The 17,705-nt window shown below is 32.1% G+C and overlaps 1 pseudogene across 1 annotated transcript; it reads right to left on the reverse strand.

Annotated features, from left to right (window-relative positions):
* Positions 1–2,937: 2,937 nt before the first annotated feature.
* On the reverse strand, positions 2,938–17,034 carry LOC148945699 (uncharacterized; annotated as a pseudogene). The gene is made up of 3 exons (XR_016142545.1): positions 16,928–17,034; positions 7,651–7,809; positions 2,938–4,944 (listed from the first exon to the last, which is right to left on the reverse strand). The product of XR_016142545.1 is annotated as an uncharacterized LOC148945699 (transcript).
* Between the last annotated feature and the right edge of the window lie 671 nt (positions 17,035–17,705).

Genomic DNA, 17,705 nt, shown 5'->3' on the forward strand with positions numbered 1-17,705 from the left:
TAGTTTTACCACTACTATACTTCAGCCATTATTCCTATTGCAACTGCTTGAAGGCTTAGAGCATTAAGAAGAAAATTTCAAGAGGATATGAGCATACAGGTTATTAAAAGATATGTCATCGCAATGGCAGATTGTATTAAGTTGAAACTTCCAGGACGTGATAAGGAGGATGTTCAAGTGACCAAAAGGCATTATGTTGGTACTATTCCTGGTACTAGAACTGTTAATGCCACTAATAGTACTACTGGTGCTAATAGTACTAATACTACTACTGTGACTAATATTATAACTATGTCTAAGGGTGTGAAGGTGAAACTTTCATGAAATTGTTTAGGGGGAATGTGAACTGAATTAAACACGCAGTGCGTACAGGTTGTCAAAAGGGTATATCAGCAATATCTTAGGAACTGTTTTTCTGTTTTAAATTTAAACTTATAGGGCTTGTTGCGGGAGAAAATTAACTAACCAGAAGACAATATTTGCATTATAATGCAACTGCTTCTAGTCTTAATACCTTACATCGAGTGGGTGAATAAAATTATCTATCTATCTATCTATCTATTATTACTACATCTATTACTATTAATTTTACTACTACTGCTACTACCGGTGCCATATTACTGCAAATAAAGGCAATGGTTTTAAGGCGAAAATTTAGGACATTATTGGCACTTTACCGAAAAAAAAAACAACAAAAAAACAAATGAATTGCACTTTCAGTTTAATATACATTTGCTGATATTTATACCTTAGTCTTAATTTTTTACTTTATTAAAATTAAAAAAGCTAGAACATTGAAATTTTTTTTTGTTAGATGCTAATTATATTCTGGCCATGAGGAGGCATGGAGGTTGTCATCCCACTAATTTCTGCTTGTTTTGAGTTGGTTATTCATGATAATTTCTGTTCGTTTAATTATTGGTGCTGAGTTTTGATAGTTCAGTATAGTTCTGATAGTTCAGTATGCTGAGTTTTGATAGTTCAGTGATAGTTGGATTATTTGACTATATTGCTGCTTATTTTCGGTTTAATGGAATTGTTTACTTTTCTTTGAAAAACCTATTTTGTGGGAAAGTTTTTTATATTTACCATGAAAGTTTTTAATGGTATCATTTAAGATTTTGATAATACCAGATAAGATTTGGTAATACCAGGCAAGAATTTGATAATGCACGTCAAAATGTTTGATATTATCAGACAAGATTTTGATAGAACCACGCAAGATTTTAGTGATACTTGGTAAAATTTTGATAATACCTGACAAGATCTTGACAGCATCATGCTGGATTTGATAATATCAGGTAATTTTTGCTACTACCAGCAAATATTTGTTAATATCAGGAAAGCCTTTAATAATATCATGCATGATTTTTTTTTATTTGCAAGATTTGATAGTACCATGCGAAGTTTTGCTAATACCAGAGATGATTCTAATAATATCTGACAAGATTTTGATATTACTTGACAAGAATTTGGGAAATGATGCACGATTTTGATAATGCAACACAAGCTGCTTGATAATACAAGACAAGATTTGATAATACCACGCAAGGTTTTAGCAATAATAGGGAGGATCTTCATAATACAAGACACGATTTTAATGGTACCATGCTAGATTTGATAATATCAGATATGTTTTGATGGTAACAGAAAATATTTTGTTAATATCAGGTAAGATTTTGATAATACCATGTAAAATCTTCATAATACCAAAGAGAATTCTTATAATATCTGACAAGATTTTGACTCAAGAAGAGGGACTGGTTACTCTCCAATCCCTTTTGACTTTTAAAAAGGGACTAAAACTTTCAATTTCTAGTCATATAACAATCCTCAAAATTTTATTCAACAGGGGGAGGGATGAGACTATTTGCTTGTTTATGCTTGTATAAATTATGCTTGTTTTAAGATTTAAATCTGCTCTTTGCTTTCAAGTGACCATAGTTGTTGCTGTTTGCTTAATAGCAGAAAAAATGGGTGATGTTTTATCAGCTATGAGCTATTAGGGATCTTTAACTACGCAAGAACATCATAAATTTGCAAATTTTTGATAACGCCTAGAAACAACACACGTAGCTGAGCATATTGAAAGACTTTATGTACATCTGCCATTTCTCATGAACTACTAGGGAGATTGAATTTAAACTTTCATGGAACGATGAATGCCAATTGAACCTTTAGTTTTAATTTAAGGCAAGGAACCGAGGTATAACCACAAGGTATATCCAGTCACCAAAATAAGATCAATCTAATTTTTAAAACTTGGGAAGCCTTATCATATTATTATGATCTATTTTAATTAACATGGATGGTTGACCTAGAACAACCTTTGATAATGCCTTCTGTAGAACTACAAAAATTAGCAAAACATTAATTATAACATTTAACTTCAGATATAATTCAATTTAATCAGACATTATAAGTTTAACCTGAAAATAAAGGAGGAAATAAAGCACTTGCCCCCTATTTTTTTATATATATAATCAAGTCCTCTTAGTGGATTTAAAACGTTATAATTGTAGCAGATGTTAATTATCGAAAAGAAGTGAAAAATAACTCTGGTCAAAAAAAATAAAATAAAAGTTAAAATTTGAAAGAATCACGCATTCCTTGAGCTTCTCAGAATCAATTGTCACCTTACATCGTTGTTAAGAACATTATACTGGTGTCTTTGTTGGCAGTGTTGAAGCAGCTTTTTAGTTTCAATGCTTAATGTTAGTTAAATAATCACTCTATGTTCCCATTAGTTCAACCACACTTCCTCTCCTGAATTATGTATCTCCATTACAGTTTTAATATGAAACAAAACTTCCAAAACATATTTAATTGGGACTTAATGAATTAGTGCTCAAAGCCTCTCTTACATTGTGAAAGAACAGAAAAGATACGAATATTTGGGAGCATAATATCAGCAAAGGGAGAACTAGAGAAAACAAGTTCAAAAAGAATAATCTTTCAGGCTAGTAAATATATTGAAAAAAAAAGAAGCATAATTTAAGATTGTGTTTTTTTTTCTGCAATACTGTTTTTCAAAAGTGAAGAGATGATAGTTACTAAAGTTATAATACTGTGATGTGGGTTTTAGAACATTGCTTTCTATGGTATTGTTCGGCATATAAGAAAATGTTAGGTTATTATTAAAAACGAACTACTAATTATAGACCTATCAAGCTTTAGGGTGGAGATCACATAAATTATCAAACACTACATGTAGTATCTATATTTGACTCTCACTATAGCCAGGAGCAAGACACTAAACAGACTGTGCAATAATTTGAACAAATCAACACTTATGAAATTCTCTTCTACAGACCCCATGGCAATGTGAATAACGTTTTTTCAAGAGAAATTTGTCAAATTTCGGATTGTCCTTGGACACCCCTGTTCTTAATGTATTTGCTCATGAGTGCATACTGTAGATTATCAAACATCAAAATTTTATTAAGTCATGGCATGCTTTCGTCAATCAGCAAAAATAAGACCATTAAGACAAACTTAAGTTTCTTCAGCACACTAAACCGTATTAATAAAAATAAGATGTGTTTTCATATATAATTAAAATATGATATGTTGAAAATATATCCAATGTGCTTTTGAAGAAACAGTTGATGTCAAAAGGTTCCCTGTGAACACAAAATTACATACAACAGGAGATTTTCTCTTAGCAAAAAATCTTTGATAAATTTTAACATGAAGCTTTTAATAAACATATAACACTCTTACACACTGACTCATACAAAGGCTTTTCACTCAGTATGACTTTTTAGATGATGAGATAGCCCAGAACTTGAAACATAACCTTTCTTACATATACCACATTTGAATGGTTTTTCTCCACTATGATTTCTTTGATGAATAAGTAGGTCAGCTTTTCGGTAGAATGTTTTCTCACATATATAACATTCAAAAGGTTTTTCTCCGGTATGAATTCTTTGATGACGAGACAAACTGGTACTTGCAGTAAACCGTTTATTACATTTGTCACATTCGAATGGTTTTTCTCCAGTATGAGTTGTTTGATGATAAGATAAATTGGAACTGTTTGAAAAACATTTCTTACAAATATCACATCTAAAAGGTTTTTCTCCAGTATGAGTTCTTCGATGAATAGATAAATGGAAACTTAAAGTAAAACATTTCTTACAAATATCACATTCAAATGGTTTTTCTCCAGTATGAGTTCTTTGATGACGAGACAAACAGGTACTTAGAGTAAAACGTTTCTTACATGTATCACATTCGAAAGGTTTTTCTCCAGTATGAGTTGTTTGATGATAAGATAAATGGGAACTTGAAGTAAAACATTTCTTACAAATATCACATCTAAAAGGTTTTTCTCCAGTATGAGTTCTTCGATGAATAGATAAATGGGAACTTGAAGTAAAACATTTCTTACAAATATCACATTCAAATGGTTTTTCTCCAGTATGAGTTCTTTGATGACGAGATAAATTTGAATTTGAGATAAAACATTTGTTACATACATCGCATATGAAAGGTTTATCCTCAGTATGATCTCTCTGATGATGACATAAACCTGAAGTTGACGAAAAACATTTCTTACATACATCACACGCAAAAGGTTTTTCCCCCGTATGAGTTCTTTGATGAGCAAATAGGTTGGCTTTTTCTCGGAATGTTTTCTCACATATATCACATTCAAAGGGTTTTTCTATAGTATGAGTTTTTTATGATGAGATAAACTAGCACTTGTTATAAGTTTTTTCTTACATATATCACATTCAAAAGGTTTTTTTCCAGTACGAGAAACCTCCTGTTTTGCCACATCATTTTCAGCAAATTCATAAGTGTGACTTGGCATCTCATTTTGACAATTCAAATCCATTTCATTTTTTAGCCATATTTCTGTCAAACCTGGAATACTAGGTAATACACATCCTTGTTTGCTCATATCGTTATCAGAAGACGTTGTAACAGGGAGAACTAAAATAGTATGAAATTAGCTCAAAATAAATCACCAAGCCTTATATTTTTAGCCCTTTTTTATTTGGTACAGAACTCAGCTTTTAACGTTTTTACCCATACAAAGTTTTTATGAGATTCCTAGACTCTCAACTCGGTACTTAAATTAAGAATAACAATTTGAGCCATTATTCTAATAACGGTTTGAATTATTTATTCAGTAATTTCAGAATTTATTCAGTAATTTCAGAATCTATTTAGTATTTCAGAATGTTGGTTGTAAGCCAATTTACTTGAGTGTTGATTTGTCTTAAAAAACATTGCTGTTTCAAAAAAAATCTATGTACTATACTGTAGTTTCTTCAAATAGGTGAATGATATTTATCTCTGTAATTTTTATGTTATTGTATTACAATGAAACGTTTTAAATAACTTGAGACTACATCCGAAGAGTTTGTCAAGGGTGTTAAAATGAATTAAGGATGTATATTGAGAACAAGTCACTGATTTATGATCATGCTCTATTTGGTCAAAACATCCAAAGAAACGTTTATTTTATACTTTACAAATGTCCTAGCATAATTTTCAAATATCTGGAAGGTAGACAATTAGGTAGCAAATGATAGGTAAGGTGTGACTTCCGCTCTCTTGGTACCATTACAAATGTTGGAAATAAATTTTTATGGTGAGAAATAAAGGCGTTTCTGGAGATTATAACATATACTATCCTAGTTGCAAGAAGAAAAAAATACGATTCAAGTATAACAGAACCATATCCACCTATAACATAACAACTATAAAATATACAAAATACAAACATTATTATAATCCTAAATTCAAAAATTTTCATACCTAGTCTTTCAAATCAAAAGGCTGCATAAGGCCAAAAACGCTTTAGCGCTCTGCCAAAAGTTTAATGGAACTTTAAGATATAACTTCTCATTTTGGACATACATTAAATATAGAATATAAGGATATCTGAAGCCTGCTTTTATCCCCGTCAATGTTCGACTCCAGTTTAAGATAGTCAGGATTATATTGAAAATCGCCAGACCTACCAGGAGAAACAGCAATAAAATTTACTTAATTTTCCATTAATAAAATAAGAAGTAAACTTCCAAAATTATTTTCATCATCATTTGAAGATGTGTCCTCAGCTTCTACAAAAATTAGAAAATAGAAAAGTCAAATAGAAATCCTCACAACAAAACGAGTTGGATAGTCAGAAAGCATTTAGAATGCCACTATTTTACATTTTATATTTTAGGAATACATTTTAGGTAGCATATGGTAGGTGTGGTGTGACTTCCTCTCTTTTGAAACCATCACAAATGTATGAAAAAAAATTATTGTGAGAAATAAAGGGGTTTCCGGCAATTAAAAGCTGATAACAGGCTATTCCAGTTGCCAGAAAAATAAAATACGAATCAAGTCTCACAGAAGTGCATTCACCAGTAACATATTTACTATAAAATAGTCATGATGCAATATGCAAACATTATTACATTTTTAAATATAAACAATTTCCATTTCTGTCTTTCAAAAGAATCATTTAAAAAAATCAAATAAAAGTCGCAATAAAAGTCGAAGTCGCAGATGCAACCTCTTTTGGCGCACTCTACTTTCAATTCTTTAAAAGACAATATTTACTGAAAGGCGCCGTTTCTATTTAATTCTAAAATCAACATTGCGACTTGAACCCCATATAAATTATTCACTTCTTTGTTGGCAGTTTTGCCTGAAGTGAAAATAAGTGTTTATTGTAAGTAAATGATTAAACGACAGTTTACACTGGCATATTATTAAAGCAAATTATTTCTATTGTGTATAGTTTAAAAAAACTAAAACAAAAAAAAATATATAGTTCAAGCTTTGTGCTAGAAACAATGGAAAATGTATATAGAAACATAGGAAAATGATAGTGTTTTATAACAAATTATAAGATTTCTAATGAATTCCAAAAGCAAGAAGGAACTTCGAAATAAAATTAAGTTTGTCATTTAATTCAGGAGTTTAATTAGGATACAACATTTTATGTCTTAATAATCAAAATCATCTGATATTATTATTTACTAAATATTTTTTTAATGCAATCCGACCATTCAGATGCAATAAGCACAAATCTTCCACGCTAAGCTGAAGAAACTTCACGGCTTGAACCCCATAATCAACTTCGCGGCTTGAACCCTATATAAATAATTCACTTCTTTGGTGGCAGTTTTGCTTAAAGTGAAGCAAATGATTTGAAGTGGTTTTTGAAGCAAATGATTCAACTACGGAATTTTAAAGTGAAATTAAGTGTTTTTGAAGCAAATGATTAAACTACAGACTTGTAGACTAGCATATTATTAAGAAAAATTATTTCTACTGCATATAGTTAAAAAAAATGCATAAGAGCTTTGCGCAAGAAACAAAAGAAAATGTGTCATATATAAAAAATTATAAAAGGGTTCATACAAATTCCAAAACAGAGAAAAAACTTGGAAATAAAATAGTTTGTCATTTAATTCAGGAGTTTAATTGGGTTACAATATTTTATGTCTTAATAATAAAAACCATCAGCGAATATTATTTACTAAATATTTTTTTTTCAATTACAATCCGACCATTCAGATGCAATAAACACCAATCTTTCAAGCCCTGTCAAAATTTCAAAGGAAGTTTAAGATACAATTTCTGATTTTTGACAAGCATTAAATACAGAAGATAAGGATATCTGAAGCCTACCTTTGTCCCCGTCAATGTTCAACTCCAGTTTAAGATAGTCAACATTATTTTGACAATCGCCAGAGATGCCAGGAGAAACGGCAATAAAGTTTACTTTGCTTTCCATTAATAGCACAGGATTTAAACTTCCAAAATTATGCAAAGATGTGTCTTCGGCTTCTAAAAAAGTTGGAGCAAAAATAAAATAAAAACACTCACAACAAAATAATTCGGTTAGTCATAAAACTTTTAGAATGCCACACAATTTTAATATGGGTTTTCATATATGAGTAAAGGTGAATTGATCATCTCAGCAAAGAGTTTGGAAAACAAACAATAGTAGTAACAAGAATAAGAGCCAATAGTCATGGGTTGAGTCAAAAACTTTCTTCATCAAGGTTGAAGCAATAGGTGCCTAGCAACCAAAGTATAATCACCTACAGAACAAGTACTGACAAAACCTATCCTCTTCACACACAAAAAGTGACCCTTTGTATACCAATGCGAACCTGGCAACTAAAAACCGTAGTTACACAATTCATCCCGGTCACTTGTCGCCTAAATCACGCTCTAGCATAATTATTGGCCGGAGCAAAGTACTTTGGCTCGGAGTGATTAAGTAGTACAACATTTTGCGTCTAGAGGTGCTGAGGTACGCGGGGTCACTTTTGGAGAGTTTTGTCAGTACTTGTTCCGTAGGTGATTATACTTTGCTATCAACCAGCCAACCACCAAGAGTCTTCTGAGCCGACCCTGACGAGTCTTCTGTTTCTTTCCCACCACTAACAGGGCAATCTAACATTACCGGGGTGCTGAAATGGACAATGAAAACTTTGAATTCAGCCCTATGTTGCTGAATTCTTTTGTTCAAGACTGTTTACTTTTACCGTTAAGTATCAAACAGTTCGTGGTAACGAACTGTAAGTAAGGAGCGACCCGGCTCAATGGTAACCGAAACTCTAGAAAACGGGTTTTTGATACCAATAGATATATCAAAAGAATCAGATTTCAATGCTGATTTCAAATATATAATTTTCATCAAGTTTAGTGCTACCCATAAAAAGTTACGCGCCTGAGAAAATTTGGCTGATTTTAAAAAAAAGAGGGAAAGACCCACTAAAAGTTATAGAACCTTAAGCGTATCAGAGAACCCTACTGTCGAGATTGAAAGCTCCTATCTGACAAAATTTGGACTTTTAAATTTTTTGCGAAAATAAACATCACGGATGCGTGTTTATTTTTTTTTTTTTTTTTTTTTCCCAGGGGTGATCGTATCGACCCAGTGGTCCTAGTGGTCCTATATCGTGGGAGGGCTCAATGGAACGGAAATTAAAAGTTCTAGTTCCCTTTTTAAGTGACCAAAAAAAATGGAGGGCAACTAGGCCCCCCCCCCACGCTTATTTTTTCCCAAAGTCACCCGATCAAAATTTTGAGAAAGCCATTTTGTTCAGCACGGTCAAAAATATGATAAATATGTCTTTTAGTATGACTTAATCCCCCGAAGTTCCCAGAGGGAGGGCTAAAAGTTATGAACTTTACCCAATGTTAACATATAGTATTGGTTATTGAGAAGTATACAGAAGTTTTCAGGTGTTTTTTTTTCGGGTAGGGGGTGGGAAGGGTGGGTCGGTGGTTATGTTGGAGGATCTGTTCATGAAGGAAGTTTTAATGGGGGAAGGGAAATTGCCATGAAGGGGGCGCCGGACTTGCCAGCATTATTTATTGGTTATTGGGAAGTATACAACCATTTTCAGGAAGGATTTTTTCTGGAGGGGGGCTAGAGGAGGGAGTTACTCTTGAGAATATTTCCGTGGAGGATGTTTCTTTGGGGTAAGGGAAATTTCTATGAAGGGGGCGCCGGATTTCCAAGCATTATTTAAAAAACGATCAGAAATTAAATAAAAAAAAAACAAGTTTTTTCAACTGAAATGTAAGAAGGAATATTAGAATTTAAAACGAACAGAAATTATAACGTATGTGAGGGGGTTCTCCCCCAAGTCAATACCTCGCTCTTTACGCTACAGTTTTTATTTAGTGCTTTCAAAAGAGCTATCTATTCTAATTAAACGGCCTTTGTGATTCAGGGGTTTGTGAATAAAAATTTTTTTTAACTTTTAACGTAAAGAGCGTGGTATTGACTAAGGGGAGAACCCCTTCATATACGTAATAACATATACGTAATAAAAAAACAATAAAAAAACAAGCGATACGGCTCAATAGTAATCGAAACTTTTAAAAACGGAAATTTGATGTCAATAAATGTATCAAAAGAATGTGTTTATAATGCTGATCCTAAATATATAAATTTTATTAAGTTTAGTATTACTCATCAAAGGCTACGAGCCTGAGAAAATTTACTCGATTTTTTAAAGAGGGGGAAACATCCCCTACAAGTGAAAGAATTTTAATGAAAATCACAGAGTCAGATTCAGCGTATCAGAAAACCCTATAACATAGGTTTCAAGCTCATATCTGCAAAAATCTGCAACTTTGTATTTTTTGCCAGAAGAAAAATATACGAATATAGAAGTTAGTTACGTAAGTTAATTTGTAAAGACATCCATTTAGCAAAAGAAAAGTAAAATTTTTATGCAAATAAAAACTGCATTAACTAAAAAACGATCAGAAATTAAATAAAAAAAACAAGTTTTTTAAACTGAAAGTAAGGAGCGACATTAAAACTTAAAACGAACAGAAATTATTCCGTATATGAAAGGGGCTGTCCCCTGCTCAACGTCTCGCTCTTTACGCTAAAGTTTGACTGTCTCACAAATTAATTTTCTAAAACACTAAAAAACTTTAGCGCAAAGAGCGAGGCGTTGAGGTGGAGACAGTCCCTTTCATATACGGACTAATTTCTGTTTGTTATAAGTTTTAATGTCGCTCCTTACTTTCAGTTTAAAAAACTTGTTTTTTTATTTAATTGCTTGACAAGAGCATGTATCCAATACCATGCTAAAACTTAAGCTTGATCATTGTTCAAATTTTAGGAGAATGAGTTATTGTCAAATTTAACTGCACAGTGATTTTTAAAGATTAAAACAAATATTAGAGAATTTTGAAAAATTCTATCTTGTTGTTGATAGTTTCCTTTTTTGGCAATTTATAAGCCTTTGTTCCTTGATTCTAATTAAACAGACCATGAGTTACAGGAATTATTCTAAGAGAAATGGGACAAAAGGTCTAACTGTAGCGTAAAGAGTGGGTATTGAGGAGGGGGCAACCACCTTATGTACAACAATTTGTTCCTTTTATAATTTATCGTGGACCAGAAGAACCAGCTCCCACTCTTCCCGCGTAAAATCCCCCCCCCCTGGGGAAGACCCTCGGACAATTCCATCCTTTCTGTTAATTCCCCCCAGGATATTTTTTGTGGATGATTCCACCTTAAAAATACTCCTTAGCATACTTTCCTTTGGAAAAAGACTTAGTTTTTCTTATTTATAATTTTTTTCGGATCCTTTTAGAACCCCCCCCCCCTCCCAAAAGAAAGTTTCTACAGCAAAAATTTTTCTCATGGATAATTTTTTCTGGTGATAATTCTACCATGAAGAATTTCTCACATGGGAAATCCCCCCACCCGCAAAGATCTTCCAGAGAAGTCCAACTCTGCTGAAGTTTCCCTTGGACAATTCCTCATAGCATCTACAAATGTAAATTGGGGTTACCAGCGAAAACGTAAGACAAATAAAAACAAATTTCGGATATGAATTCCGGCTAATTCTCCAAGTGTAAAATTTGCATTGGAAAGTTCTCCCCATAAAACTACCATCCCAATGAGAAATTCTCCCCATGGAAAGTCCATCCACAGAAAATCCCTCCCCTGAAAATTTCTGTCTACTTCCAAATAGCAAATACTATTTGTCAACAATGGAAAAATTTCATAACTTGCAGTCCTTCCATCAGGGGTTGTGGGAGGGCTGAGTCATACCCAAGGACAGAGTTATTGGACCTTTCAACTCTTTCAAAAAGGTCCAAAAACATTGGACCTTTTCTCTTTCATTGGACCTTTCAAAAACCAGTATATCAAAATTTTAATAGGATGACTTTGGGTAAAAAGGACATGTGAGGGGGTTAGTTACTCTCTAATTATTTTAGTCACTTAAAAACGGTCCCAGGACTTTTAATCTTAGAACTCTACAGTGTGGTTCCCTGATATGCTGAACCTGATGGTAAAGTTTTCAACAATATTCCTAGACTGTTGGGGGATGTTTTTCACCTTTTTCAAAAATCAGGCGAATATCCTTAGGCCCATAGCTTTTGCTGGGTAAAATTAAACTGAATGAATCCTACATTTTTGAAATCACAATAAAAACATGATTCTTTTGATGTATCTACTGTTATCAAAATTCTGTATTTTAAGTTTCGGTTACTATTAGGCCAAATTACTCATTACTTGAAGTTTTTACCACAAACTGTTTGATATCCTCTTTAACATTTCATGGTTGAACCTAAACCTTACGATCATGTAAAGAACAAACCTCAGTAATAAGTATACATAAGTTTTAAAGTACATTTTGTGCAAAACTTTCCACAGAAAATCTTTTTTCAATGTCCCGTTTTTAAACTAGTAAAAGAGACCTTGCCACAATAAAGTAATGGTTTGTCCCATTTTGAGCCACAAAGCATAAATTGCTGTGAAAAGATAGCGAAAAGGTTGGGGAATCAAATTCCTAAGATCTAATCCTTTATTAAACTAAAACCAAGCACTAAAAGCCCAGGAGGTGGGAAGAAGTGAGTTTGTCCTTATTGTTTATTTTATTTGAAAAAGCAGTAATTTTATGACAGAAGTACAAAATGTCTTTCAACTAAAACAAACTATTCTTGCATAGGAGGGAGTTTGAACCTCAACCCCTCCTCCCCATAGAGAAAAATTAACAGTAAAATGGAGCATATGCTTTATTAAGAGTGCAGTTGGCATCTACCATAACATAATACTTTAGATTCAAGACTGGGGGAGCTTGGGGAAGGGGTGACTATTGATAGATACAAGCTTGATAAAGAGAAGATAGGAAAGTTTGGCAAAGGCTAAGGTGCTAGACATACTTTCAAAATTTATGTATTTTTTAATTGCTTCTGACATTTCTTTCACTTATAAACATACCATAGTTTAGGTTAAAGTAAAACAAAATGTTTTAAAATGAATGTTTTAAAAAAAGGATTAAACGCTTAATTTGATGGCAACCCTTTATCAAATTGAACAAATGTAATAAAAATCATTGTATTAAAAAAAATTAATAATAGTTAGGTTTTATAGTTTGTTTAATTTATTCTTCAAGTGAAAGTAACAGAAATGTGTGCGGTATGGTAAAGTCTTGAATATTTGAAAAAAGGTAACAAAAATAAACAGCAAATTGGTTAAACCACCAATATTACCAATTACCTTGCTTAACAGCAGTGACGTCTGACAGCATGGGTGTTTCCATTGTTTACCATTTGATTTAAATACAGTCAGACTTTCTTTACAGTACCAGGAAGATAGAAATCTCTAGAATTTGAATATCTAATGAATTATTATATGGTACTGTATGCCATAATTATATATAAGGCTAAGAAATTTACCATAATTATATGGTAAATAATCGTATGCTATCATATCTTCAAAAGGAGATGAAGGAGCACAAAACCAAGAAAACAGTTGGAAGACATGAGCATTAGAAGCACAGTTTATAGAATTATCCAGTAAGTTTATCGCAGATCATTTCTGGTCTTCATTCTCGGTGCGAACAAAAAGCTCCTCCCACTTATTTCTGCATTAGCGGGTTAGTGTTTTTTCGTCAATCAATGAAAAATGGTTACAAAGTGCATTATTCGTAATTGCGAAAGCAGAAAAAAACTTGGTGAGCCAGCCAAGTGGATTGCAAATGTCCCATCTCACAGTTATTACTTAATTTATATAAAATTTATTACTTAATATATTATTTAAATAAAGTGGACTCAACTGATCGGCCTATGTAGGATTTTATAAAAAAGGGGGCGGGGGGGTTGATGAAATTTGTGAAAATAAGGAATTTTTTCTTCTTCTAATAACTGGTGGAAAAGGTGTGAGGGTTTCAGGGGCGGATCCAGGATTTTTTTAGGGGGGGGGGGGCGCAAAAAAGGTTAATACGATAAACATAAGGTAGTAGCAAGTTTAATTAATGCAAACTTGCGTTAAGTAGGTAAATTACGCTACTTTAGACTACTATAGGGGGGCACCCCACGCCCCACCCCCTCTGGATCCGCCACTGGATGGTTTATCATTTTTTTTCACGTCGTGATGTTTATTTTCTACGATATTTATTTTCTAGATAAGACTACTTTCGTTTTCAATCAATGTTTTCGTATGAAATAGGCAGACCTTTCCTGAACTTTAAACAATAAACACCTCTGTTTGAAAATCTTTGCACTTTGTGAATTAAGATAGCGATAAGGGTTCCTGATTGAGACCAATTTTAGGACTTGGTTCTAATTATTGGTTGCTGTGGTAAAAGTTGCCACAATAGCCCTATCTAAGAAAATACCAAAAGTCTGTTAAGAAGTGTTTTTCGTAAAATTCTTAGGGAACTTTCAGAAAATTTTATTTCTACTGATCTTAAGTTTAATATGGCCTTTACTTTACTTTAAAAAAAAAACTCTTTTTCGTAGTGTATATATATATATATATATATATATATATATATATATATATATATATATATATATATATATATATATATATATATATATATATATATATATATATATATATATATATATTTATATCGGCGCGTACAAACAGCTCCTCTCATTTGATCTGCCATCAGCGGTCCAATTACCCTGGAACACGTATATTGGCAGAAACTTTCTCAAAATGCCTTTGAAACCAACTCGAGACTTCGAAACCTACTTGTAATTCCTATAAAAATCTGAACTAATTTTATATATATATATATATATATATATATATATATATATATATATATATATATATATATATATATATATATATATATATATATATATATATATATATATATATATATATTTATATCGGCGCGTACAAACAGCTCCTCTCATTTGATCTGCCATCAGCGGTCCAATTACCCTGGAACACGTATTTTGGCAGAAACTTTCTCAAAGTGCCTTTGAAACCAACTTGAGACTTCAAAACATCTAATAATAACATTGCACTACTAATTACCGATTTTCATGTATGTATTGGAATAAATTAATTTAAAATTAGTTTCTTCAAAATTAGTGTTCCAACGTTGAATCCAAGTTTCGCGTCCAAGAGAAATCTGACTTGTCTACCCGTGAAAAGATATGATGCCGCTTATGTTTATATCTGCAAAAACGTTCTCTGGAGCACTCGCACCTCGGTCCGGGTTTTTATAATGGGTGAGATAGGGAATGGTCATGCTGCTAATTCTATAAACTGTGATTAGTAGTATAGAAATTACAATATTCAAGACCAATTTATTGATAATCTCATTTTCATAGTGACTGATTGCAATAAAAATATTCTTATTGTAAATATATTGGCTGTTTTTTCAAGCCAATAGCACCTACTGTGAGGATTAAGTTCTTAGAAAATTTTACAACTTACAAATGAAAAAGTTCAAAGGGAAAGAAAAATTTTTGAACAGAATTCATATTAGAATTTAGTACTTAGTATTTACAAAAATTTTCTTTTTTTTATAATATTTCATTTATCTAGCTGATCCTGCTGAACCAACGTGTTTTTAAGTCACTTGATTGGATTTAGAATAGTTGGTGAAAGGTTGGCACCTTACAACCAAGCCAGACTAAACCACAAAAACTTGAAGGCTTCAAACTGGCATGTATTCATAGGTGGGGGTTAGAAGGGAGGCAGGCCCTTCCCTGTTGGAAAACGACAGACTATACATTTGGAGCTAAGCTGCTGTGTATTTGCCCCACTTTGTCTTTGGGTTTTTGCCCCTATTTTATCTTTGTTTTTGAGCAGTAAAAGATTTATTTAAAAAAAATCATTTCAAAATAGTTAGGCAGCACACAAGCATCAGATAACTTGCATAGTTTAATTCTCATTAATATTTCTAAAACAATGTTGTAGAATGTTAGATCTATTAGAGAAAGGGCAAACCCCTCCCCATTTACAACATGAGCTAAAACTCTCCAAACAAAAAATTTACAACCCAAAATTTTCTTATTGATTTATGTAACTGAACAAATGAATTTACTACCTAACCAACTGATTTAAATAAGTTTTATAAAAGTCGTTTTGATATAGAAGGTTTAGCTTTTTTTGCAACAATTATCCCCCCCCACCCAAATAAATGAAAGCTGAGAAAATCTTTTGACAAAAAAAAATCTGTGGGAATGGATGATAGACATTTATTTCATATTAATGTTAATCATAATACCAGATATGCCAATGAGACGAATAGAAAAGGAATTTGACATCAAAAACCTAAAATGTTTTGAAACCAAAATTGATATGAAACTGGCAAAAAAAACAAACAATATTAATACAGAACAGCAACAATGAATAATTATCCCCTGAATATTATGCCAATTGAAAATTCATGCAATAAGACTGGTCTATTGTTTTGAGAAAAAGTCACATCAAAACAAGTTAATATCTTAAAAATCACTAAAACTAGTAATATTAACAAACAAAAATGAAAAAGTTGACAAAAACAAAAAAAGAGAGAAAGACCAAGAACTGGCATAGATAATAAAAACTATGATACTATTAGAATGTTCTAAAAATTTTTTTTTCATTTAAAAAAAATATTTTGTGTGAGGGTTTAGAATTATATTTTTGGATAAAAGAAAAACTACAGAAAGCTTTTCCTCTTTTTTAAAAACCAGCAAACTGGTGCTGCTTAAACAAATGCCACATGCCTGTGATTTTTTTTTCCACCAATCATCTTTGGATGGAAGGGGTAGCTATGGAAGATCTAGAGGATCCTCATTTGTCAGGAAATTGAGAATTCTGGAACCATCTCAAAGAGTCAAAAGCAACAGCTGTGACCCCACCCTCCACCAACACAGCATATTTATTGCTATTAATTAAAAAAAAAAACTTTCCGAAAAATAAGTTTTTCAAAGAAAAGTAAAGGCCATTTAAAACTTAAGCTCAGCAGATACAAATACCTTTTAAAATTCAAACTCAAAACGACCAGAAATTACTATTAAAGAATAAATGAAACCCAAAACGAACAGAAATTAAATAAACAATCATAGCAAAACATACAACAAGTAATAATATAAATGAATATTCTGTATATATGAATATAAATATATGTATATGTATAATGAATATAAATGAATATTCTAGGCCAGAATATAATACCTAAAAGTTTCATTGAAGGATGTCAAGAGGAGCCATAGATATTCTATTTGAGTATAGTTGATTAGCTTCCAGTTAAATTCAACATGGTAACCCCCAGCTTGTCTATAAAAGAAAATTGAAAATGTTAAGTTTATTATACCTTTATAGCTAATTAGAAAAAAAGAAACAAGAAAGTTAAGTTATTGTTTGTATCACATCCATCCAGAAGTAAAAATGTCTATATACATGAAAAGTTACCTTATGAGTTAGATAAATCACTGAATTCTGCCTAAAGAGGCAAATTGAATGATATGAGATATGCATTTATTAAAAAAGAACACAAATACTATTTGCCTTTTGCCTGCCAAGAAAGGTAATAAGCTTGGAAGGGCAAGCAAGGTTATCACTCTCAGCTTATTAAAACCACATTCATACCAAGCAACTCAAAACACAAGGAAGGAAGAAAGTGGAAAAGACAAGAAGAAGATATAAAAAAAGGTACTATTCTATTTGCTACAAGATGCACAAGATAGTTGACAAGGGAAACCAGTCAAACGGGTTTCAATGGAGAGTTTGATTGCAAACGGTGGTTTGTTACTGTGTTTACAATATTTAGACTTTAGATTTTTGGGTTTAGGAGGAAAACGGTACCTATGTTAGGTTACGTATTTAATATATGCTGTACTTTACCTCCCACCCTCCAAATGTGCAAATATATAACCAAAATTTGCTTCTAAACTATTATATTTTCATAAAATTTCGTTTCATTTCATTAGCATTAACCAAACTTCACTTCACT

This window comes from Artemia sp. Qi Xiang Cuo, chromosome 12 (assembly GCF_049724085.1).
Source record: "Artemia sp. Qi Xiang Cuo chromosome 12, ASM4972408v1, whole genome shotgun sequence".
In the NCBI taxonomy this organism is placed as follows: Eukaryota; Metazoa; Arthropoda; class Branchiopoda; order Anostraca; family Artemiidae; genus Artemia; species Artemia sp. Qi Xiang Cuo.